General features: G+C 45.2%; 1 long non-coding RNA gene across 1 annotated transcript; it reads left to right on the top strand.

Moving 5' to 3' along the window:
• Positions 1–1,776: 1,776 nt before the first annotated feature.
• LOC121294071 lies at positions 1,777–5,751 on the top strand. The gene is made up of 3 exons (XR_005946691.1): positions 1,777–1,915; positions 3,790–3,863; positions 5,590–5,751. It is a non-coding gene; the product is annotated as an uncharacterized LOC121294071 (long non-coding RNA).
• The last annotated feature ends 2,867 nt before the right edge of the window (positions 5,752–8,618 follow it).

Below are 8,618 nucleotides of genomic sequence, written 5' to 3' on the forward strand. Positions count from 1 at the left end.
TTTGAATTGGCCGCCGGGTTGCCATTGGACCCGGCGGACATCATGCCCCCACCTGCCCCGTCACGCGCATTCCCAGGCCGCGTATCACGCTGAGCGACCGCCCCCGCCCAACCCACACACCAAGGGTAAAATTCAGCCCCACATTTCAAATCACCGATACTCATAACTTCACTTCCCATGGCCCCCACCACCTTAAAAGTGACAAATCGGTCAGCTGGAAGTTTGTGAGTTGCCAGTTGGGCTCAGGTCATGCTGGGATTACCAACTGGGAATTGAGTTGGACCTGGTGGTGGGAGTTTGGTCTGGTTGGGAATTCATGAAATGGTAATTGCAACCTTTTTCCCGGACTGTTTGCAGCAACGTGTTAGCTAAAGTGTTTGAGAAAAGCAAAGCAGGATTATTACAAGCAGATCCTAAGTAATAGGGAATGATATGTTGCTCCAGTGGTTATGAGTTCAACCTGTCACCATTAAAGCCATGAAATTGCATTCAATCAATTTAGTGATCAGTGGGGCTGCATGAGCTTTGGATTGTTGTAGAAACCCAACTGGTTCAGTAATGGCCTTGAGGGAAATGCTATTGCACTTTCATGACAAGCCGCTGTTTATTATTTCACTGGAGACTGTGACCCATTTTAGTTCCTTTCAAAGTGACTAAAAAACAAGTAATTGGCAGTGATTTATTTGTGATTTGTTTTTCTGTTTGAGTTCAGAGATGCCGGTACACGAGAATCTTTCAGTTTCTCTCAGTGCCAGTGTTGGGTGAGATCAGGTGCACTGCACTGTAAATTTGATATGCAATAGAGTAACGCTTCCTCTGCTTTGTCTCCAGTTTTGTGATTCAGCTCCAATTTCAGAAGAACGCTCCCATTTTCCCAGCGCAGTTTCCCTTTCTCATCTCCCGCACCCAAATGCTCTAATAGCTCATTGGGGGAGATTAATGCCAAATTCTGAATTGTTTTGCTCCACGGGTTATGTGAGTTACCACCGTCAAACCAATTTCACAGGCATCTTAATGTTAGTAGAGAGAGATGGGAATTACTCACGAGGGGCAGCAGCAGTGGGGCTAAAAATGGAAGCAGAATTGGGAAGCTTTATTCTGGGTTCAGCCATACATTATCTAATATGAGAATGCTAGGGTACCAGCATTGAACATCTGAATTTGCACAGGGTCCCCTTGTCCCATTGTACACAAAAGTTAATTAATTTTTAACTTTCCACTTATTCCACCACACCACCCACTGCCGCCCCCCCCCCACACCCCTCCACCCAGCCCCCCCATTATGCCACCCCAGCATGTTCACAGCTTGACCAGATGTGTGAAGTTCTCCATCCTAACCTCCAAATGCTAGATCTGCTGGGAGTTCAGAAGGCTGATCAACCAGGACCTTGACTCCCCATCAAAATGAACTCATAAAGATTGCAGCCATGATCATGCAGTCACTTAATGGTATGATAGAGAGTGTATTACAGTAACACTGACAGTATAATTAACACTGTATAATTAACACTGTATAATTAACACTGACAGTATAATTAACGAATCACCTCCTGCCTTCAGCGGCCTAGGCACTCAACTCTGCAATTTCCTCCCTAAACCTTTCCACCTCTGTATCTCTCTCCTCCTTTAATACATTGCTCAAACCTGCCTCTTTGACCACGATTATTTGATTTGTTTAATTTGGTTTTGATAACATTCATGCGAAGTGCCTTGATATTTTGTCATATTAAAGGCATTATATAAGTACACATTGTTGTTTTTGTTACTACTAAACAGCTGACAGTAACTCTAAATGATCCAGTTGGTTAACTGCTAATATCACTGGTGTATTTAAATGGAGACTACTCATAAGTTTAATTGCTGAAAACTGAGAAGGAGATGCTTTGAATCCCAGCGTCAACAATCAACCATGCTAGTAAGTTTTTTAAATTTGTTTACGGTGTGCAGGCTTCACTGCCTAGGCCAACATATATTGCCCATCCCTAATTTCCCTTGAGAAGGTGTTGGTGAGCTGCCTTCTTGAACCACTGCAGTCCATGTGGTGAGGTCATGTGGCACAAAGGACAGATTGGAGAATGGGACGCTTGAACATGGGTGTGTCCATTTCCAGTTAAGGACATGTCGTTATTGACCAAACTGTTTCGGGTGCCTTATGGTTGCTGTGTCACTGCCTCAAAAAGCTATTTGCCCAAAAGAAGGGTGCGGTCACAAAATTGTTAGAGTTGAGTACTTGTGGACCAGCAGTGTCAATTTACACTGCAAGTTCAGCTTTGGTGTGAATGGATCTACTTTGCACCCACAGCATTTGCAGTGCATAGTTTGACCTGACTCTGGAGTGAACTCAAATGAGACTCCCTGGAGGAGGATGACTAACAGTGTTAGATATTTCATGGAGTACAAGTCCAGGACAGCGTCAAATCCAGTTTACAATGTGTTCGGAATTGGTTGGGTTTTTTTTTAAACTTTTTCAATCTATCTGACCCTATTTTAAACATCTAGAGAACAGTAATTCTGACCTTATCTGCTCCCTATAGATTTAAATTTTTGTTGTTGAGAGAGGGCTGCACTATTGTTTACAACATGAAGAGTTGAAGAGTAATTGCTGGAACAGGACATTTGGGGTTCCTACCAAGCAATGGATGCAGCTCAAAAGAACATGAACTGCAGCTACCAGTATCAGAGTAACTTTTAGACACACAGACTCTCCCTCAGTTGAATGAAAACCAATATGATTAAATAGTATAACCATACTTAAACATGAGGGAAAATTTCGGGGCGGGCATGGGTGGGCACGCAGCCAATTGGCTGGGTGCCGCCATTTTACGTGGGCGGGCCAATTAAGCTCCGCCCAGCGTGACGCACACCCGGAAGCGCTGTGCGCTCCCTGTGCGGACGGGAGGGGTGTTGCCTGAATTGGGAGTGCGCTCTTTTGTGCATAAGTTTAAGTTTAAACAATTTAATAAAGTGTTGAAAAATTTTTTGTGACATGTCCCCTCATGAGTTGGGACATGTGCATTAATTTTACTAAAATTTTAAATCATTCATGAAACCTCATCCTGCCCTTAAGGTTGGATAGGCAGCTCAGCTGATTGCCTTAATTGCTTTTTAACAGGCCTTAATAGGCCTTTGACAGTTCGGCGGGAACTGAACTGAAAATCTAAATGACGCATAGTGAAGCTGGGACGCAGGCTCACGTCACCCTGCATCATTTTACACCTCGGCGAGCGGGCCCCGCCCTCGCTCACCGAGCTGAAGATTCTGCCCATAAGCTCTCCTCCAACCAAAACTCTGCTGTCTGTATCCTAACTTGCACTAGTTTATCCACAACCCATGTGGTTTCTGTTCTACATTGCCTCCTAGACACCTCAACTTTAAATTTCTCACCCCACTTTTCAAAACACTCAAGGCCTTGCCTCTTATAATCTCCTCCAGCTCTATAATTCGAGGAGACATTTTCACTCCTCCAATTCTGGCCTCTTGGGCATCATTGATGTTAATCACTCCGCCATTTGCAGACTTGCCTTCAGCTTCCTAAGACCTAAGCTCTAGAGTTCCTTCCCGAAAGCTCACCACTATCACACCTCTTTCTCCTTCATTAAAACGCTATCTAAAACCTGCCTCTTTGTCCAATTTATTTGATGATACTCCTGTGAAATGCTTTGGGCTGTTTTACTATGTTAAGACCACCAGAAAAAGATAACATATTGCTGTTGCTGTCATTCAAACATAAAGTGCAGCTCAAGTGACATCTTCACCACAGCAGCCTGAATTATTCTGCTTCCTTTTCAGAACTGAAGCCTGATATTCTACCCCATTTGGCCGCTAGTCTTGAGATGAAGATAATACCCAGACAGTTAAAACTGGTAAGAAATGCATTTTCCTATTAATTCTGGCGAATGGGAGTGCAGAGTGTAGAGAGACATGGACTAACTTGATTTCTGGATGCTGAGCAGGGTCTGAAACATATGAAGGCTCCAGAAGACAGGCGTCCTTGAATGGAATTAATTGCAATGTCAGAAATGATTCAAATACAGAGGGCAGAAATTATGTTATGATACGAATGTGCAAAGTCCAAATTCTTCTGTTCGATACTTTAACAGATTTTCCAAACTAGGATTTGATGGGACATGTTTAAGCAGACTCATACAGTAACATTGACGACAGTGATTTCTATTGTTCTGTTTTTTTGTCAATTATCTGCATTAATTTGATGCATGAATGTCAAAGAGATTCACTTGATGACCGTTCTGGACACTGTATAAACCGGTCTGAGTCTGAGAACATTACTCTATCCAGATTGTGCGCTCATTGGGCTGTAATTGACATATTTTGTATACTCGTATTTTAGGACCACGTGATTTTTTTGACTATCTTTAAGCAGAGGTTCTGAACTGAAATGAATTAAACTCTGTGCCTATTCTCTGTGTTCACTACACAAAATTAATCAGTACAGAATCTGATTCATTTCAGAAACTGATATATTTCATTGAAGACATCAGATGGCACACATTCCCAACTTCTTGTGTTAGGGACACTGTCTAGTGTCTCTTCAGTTAATTAACGTTGTTGTGATCATTGCTGCTGTGAAATGTTCTTTATAAATTCTAAACTCGCCACCTCACACGCACCCTCATCCTTGTTTTCCAACTGTGATTTGAAACCAATGTTCATTGCAGCATCTCCTGCACTAATCACTTTCTATCCCAAGATGCCAAAACAGTTGCACACTTTAACTCACGAAGGCTTTCTTCCTCCTGCAAACGCCATTGGGTTTTGAAATTCGAGTTTCCCATCATCACCTACTTCTTAATGAATCTCATCCTTTTTCCAACTCTTCTCTACCCTGGAGAGATCCTGCACTTGGGGTCTTTGCTTTGCATCAGGGTTTCAGGATTGAAAATTTGTAGTGTTGCAGAATTGGACCCAGGATGATGCTTCTGCAATTCACTCAAACAATATAAATGTCATTAATAGGTCAGGGAAACGTGAATTCCTGGTCCAACCTATGATTTGATAGGATGTTTAAAATAAAGTTTCATTGAGGGCTTCACTCAGTACCTTCAGTGAATGGAGTACTGAGCTATACATGTTGTGTTCCTGTTGTACTTTGTGGAGCCATTGCACTACAGACTGAGTGTCAGACACTGTGGGAATGCTGTGATCGTCCCTACATTTGCAAATGAGTGAAATAAAATTCAGACTTGTTGTCAGTGCACCCAGACTAGAGAGAGTGAAAAATGAACCAAGAGTACTTGCTCTCACTTGCTATCCATCATCTTCTGCCAGAAGGTATAGGTGCGTGTGTAGATAGTTTGTAAGTGGTGCCTTACACAGTTAAACATATACCCCACAAGAAGAGTGAGCATTTGAGGGAGATACTGGAAAGCCGTTGGTTACTGTGGAATTGTCCTCCAGCAACAGACCCCACCTGAAGGATTGGAGAAATTTGAGAAGGAGAAACACAGTTAGAATGAGTTAACCCTTTATGGTGCTGAGGAGAGGGAATGTTAAGCACTGCATTACCTGCTGCTTGTCTTTAATTAGATCTGCAACTTACATTGTATATTTTTATTCCAATTGATTTTCCAGTTGGAAAAGATCGAGGAAAGATATTTCTCATTAAATCTAATCAGAAAGGAAATGGTCCAAGCTGAAAATGTGCAGGAAACTGAGGAGACTCTGGAGATGCTGGCTCTTCAGTTCACAGACAGCGAGTCTGAAATAACACAGAAGATCCTGGAAGGATTTGGATTTCAGTTAAAAAGAGAAAAGTCTTCAATATCATTCGGAAGACATAATGGAAATAAACATATGTTGTTTCATGTCTTTGCTGTTTTGTATATTCTCAGTGCTTTTGCTAACTGAATAAATGTGAAATGATTCAGACCAGTTGCCTATAATCCTTGCTTTCCATCATCTCCTTGCTGACTCGAGGCTGCATCCTGTTCCTATCTGTCTACAGAAGATGTTATCCTAACTGTGACAATGATGGCAATATCCTCACCTGTTCTCGTTTTGGCTACTTGAGGTATCATTTTTCATGCTTTGTGTTTGCTTGTAACATTGTAGAACCGTGACAATTATATCTTAGTCAGCTCTCTGTGGTATCGTAGACTGGATAATGTTTACTGTATTGTGTTGTATTACCTGTTACTTTGCTTCAATAAAGGCCTTTCTCTCACAATAGTGAGAGGGAGGAAAAAGAGAATTTGCATTTATATGGCACCTCGGGATGTACCAAAGAACTTTACAGCCAATGAAATTAATTTGACGTGTCGCCATTGTTGTAATGTAAGGAGAATGGCAGCTAATTTATGCACAGTTAGCTCCCACAAACAGGGACATGATAACGGCCAGTATAATCGGTATTTTAGTGATATTGGGTAAAATTGTTCAGAACACTGTTACTTACCTCATTGTTTAACCAGAGGAAACACACAACGACAACTTGCCTCTGATAAAAAGCTAAAAACTGCGGATGCTGGAAATCCAAAACAAAAGCAAAAATACCTGGAAAAACTCAGCAGGTCTGACAGCATCTGCGGAAAGGGACACAGTTGACGTTTCGAGTCCGTCTGACTCTTCAACAGAACTAAGTAAGAATAGAAAAGAGGTGAAATATAAGCTGGTTTAAGGGGCTGTAGGTCTCCTGACCATAGGAATTCATAGCAGCAAAATCAGCCAATCACAGGCACCAAACTAAATGGGCAGAATTTTGCACCCCGTTTTGGTGAGGAGGGGCTGTAAAATGCGGCGAGACATTTTAAACCCCATTGACGACAGCGGGAACGTAAAATCCCACTGTCGTAAAATTCTGGCCAATGAGTTGTTGACTTATGTGACCAAAAGATTGGTCAAAATGGTAGCTTTAAAAGGTAGGTCTTAAAGGAGGAGAGAGAGAGAGAGAGAGGTGTGGCCATAAAAAGAGGGAATTCCAGAGATTACATTCTAACCTCTTTGTATCCTCTTTTGTCATTGGGCGGAATTTTCCGAGCCTGCGGGTGGTGGGTGTGATGGGCAGTGAGCACGGAAAATATGGCGTGAAGACAAGTCACGATCATCCGCTCAGCCAGCCAATGACGGGCTGTGTTTCCCGCCAACAGTCGGCAGGGAGCTAATTGTAATAAATTAGCATATAATTAAAAGGCCTTCCCGCCAGGCTCTTGGAACCCGGCCGTATCGTCTGTCCACGTTGGTGTTCTTTCCCGTCAACGTGTTTCACAACAGCACTTGGCGGCCTTCACTCTGGGGGAGCTGAGGTGAGTGAGCAGCAGCGTCCTCCGCAGCTCACCCATTGTTCACAGGTCTCAGGGGCACCAGGGAGGCTGGGGGCAACTGATGCCTGGTCCTGGAAACGGCTGCTAAGGGGGGAAGGGGCGAGAGGGGTGTGGCAGGGGTGGGGAGTAGGAGGGGGTGTGATGTTGGGGAGGGCAAGTGCTAGCTAGCCTTGGAGGCCACCGTATTTGGTGGGGGTGAGCGGGTGGGGTGGGGGGGGAGGGTGGTGGTGGGAGGTGGTGGGGGCGTCAAGTGCTGCCCTGGTGCTACATCCCGCACACAAGCAATCGAGGCGAGGGGCAAGGTAAGCGAGGGAAGTGGCCACGCATTAGGGTTGCCTGTATAAAGTGACCAGGCCCCTGCAACAGGCCCCTGGGACAGATCAGGCCCAGCCACAGTGATATGATTGGGGTCGGGCTCCTAGCCTGCCCACCCACACAAGCAACGCAGAGGCACCAAAGGGCCAGTAAGCGCTCCATACCTCACCCAAACCCCCGCACCACCACCCCACCTGCACCCTCCCAGCCAGCACAGACTTCGAGTCTGTGACCACTTTATTGGGCCGTGGAGCAGTTGGATTGCACACATTGTACAGTCTCCTCACCAACACTGGCCATCTAGCAGTCACTGCTGGAGGTGCTCACAGCCCTTTGCAATCTCAGCCTCCTGGGGCCAGTGTCCCCAATGTCGCAGGTTGACAGGGCAGCCATGCAGCGCACACACATCTCGCCATCCAAGGGGTGACCAGATCTCTCCGGGAAGCATTAAGGGGCAGTCACACAGGACCAGGAAAGGTGCTAAGTACAGCCATGATAACCACGTCTCTCTCTCTCTCTTTCATGCTGCAGGAGGACCACGTCAGGATCATGGATCCTGGTGACCTAGCTGTAAGCCTGATGCCTACAGAGACTGTAGATGATGGAGGGGAGAGTGACTGGGGCTCCTGGCTGGGCAAAGGCAGGAGCAGCAACCTCATGAAGAAGGGGTAGCAGGGGCTCCCGCACACACTGCCCAGGAGGGACAGTGAGCCGTGGCTGGTCCCAGGGTCTATAGACACCGCCGGCCATTCCTGCAGATGACTGAGAACCAGTGTCGCCGATGCCTGCGCATGTCAGGGAGCTGGTGGCTCAAACCTGCTGCTTACTGCAGGATTTGGTGCCAAGGGGACATGGAGGGCATCCACTGCCAGTATCTGTGACAGTGACTGCAGTGCTCAATTTCTATTCCAGTGGCTCCTTTCAGGGCTCCACAGGCGACCTCTGTAGGTTTTCACAATCCGTCACCCACAAATGCATCCATGAGGTCACAGATGCCATCTTTATGAGGGCCACACACCTTTGTGC

This window comes from Carcharodon carcharias, chromosome 23 (assembly GCF_017639515.1).
Source record: "Carcharodon carcharias isolate sCarCar2 chromosome 23, sCarCar2.pri, whole genome shotgun sequence".
Taxonomy (NCBI): domain Eukaryota; kingdom Metazoa; phylum Chordata; class Chondrichthyes; order Lamniformes; family Lamnidae; genus Carcharodon; species Carcharodon carcharias.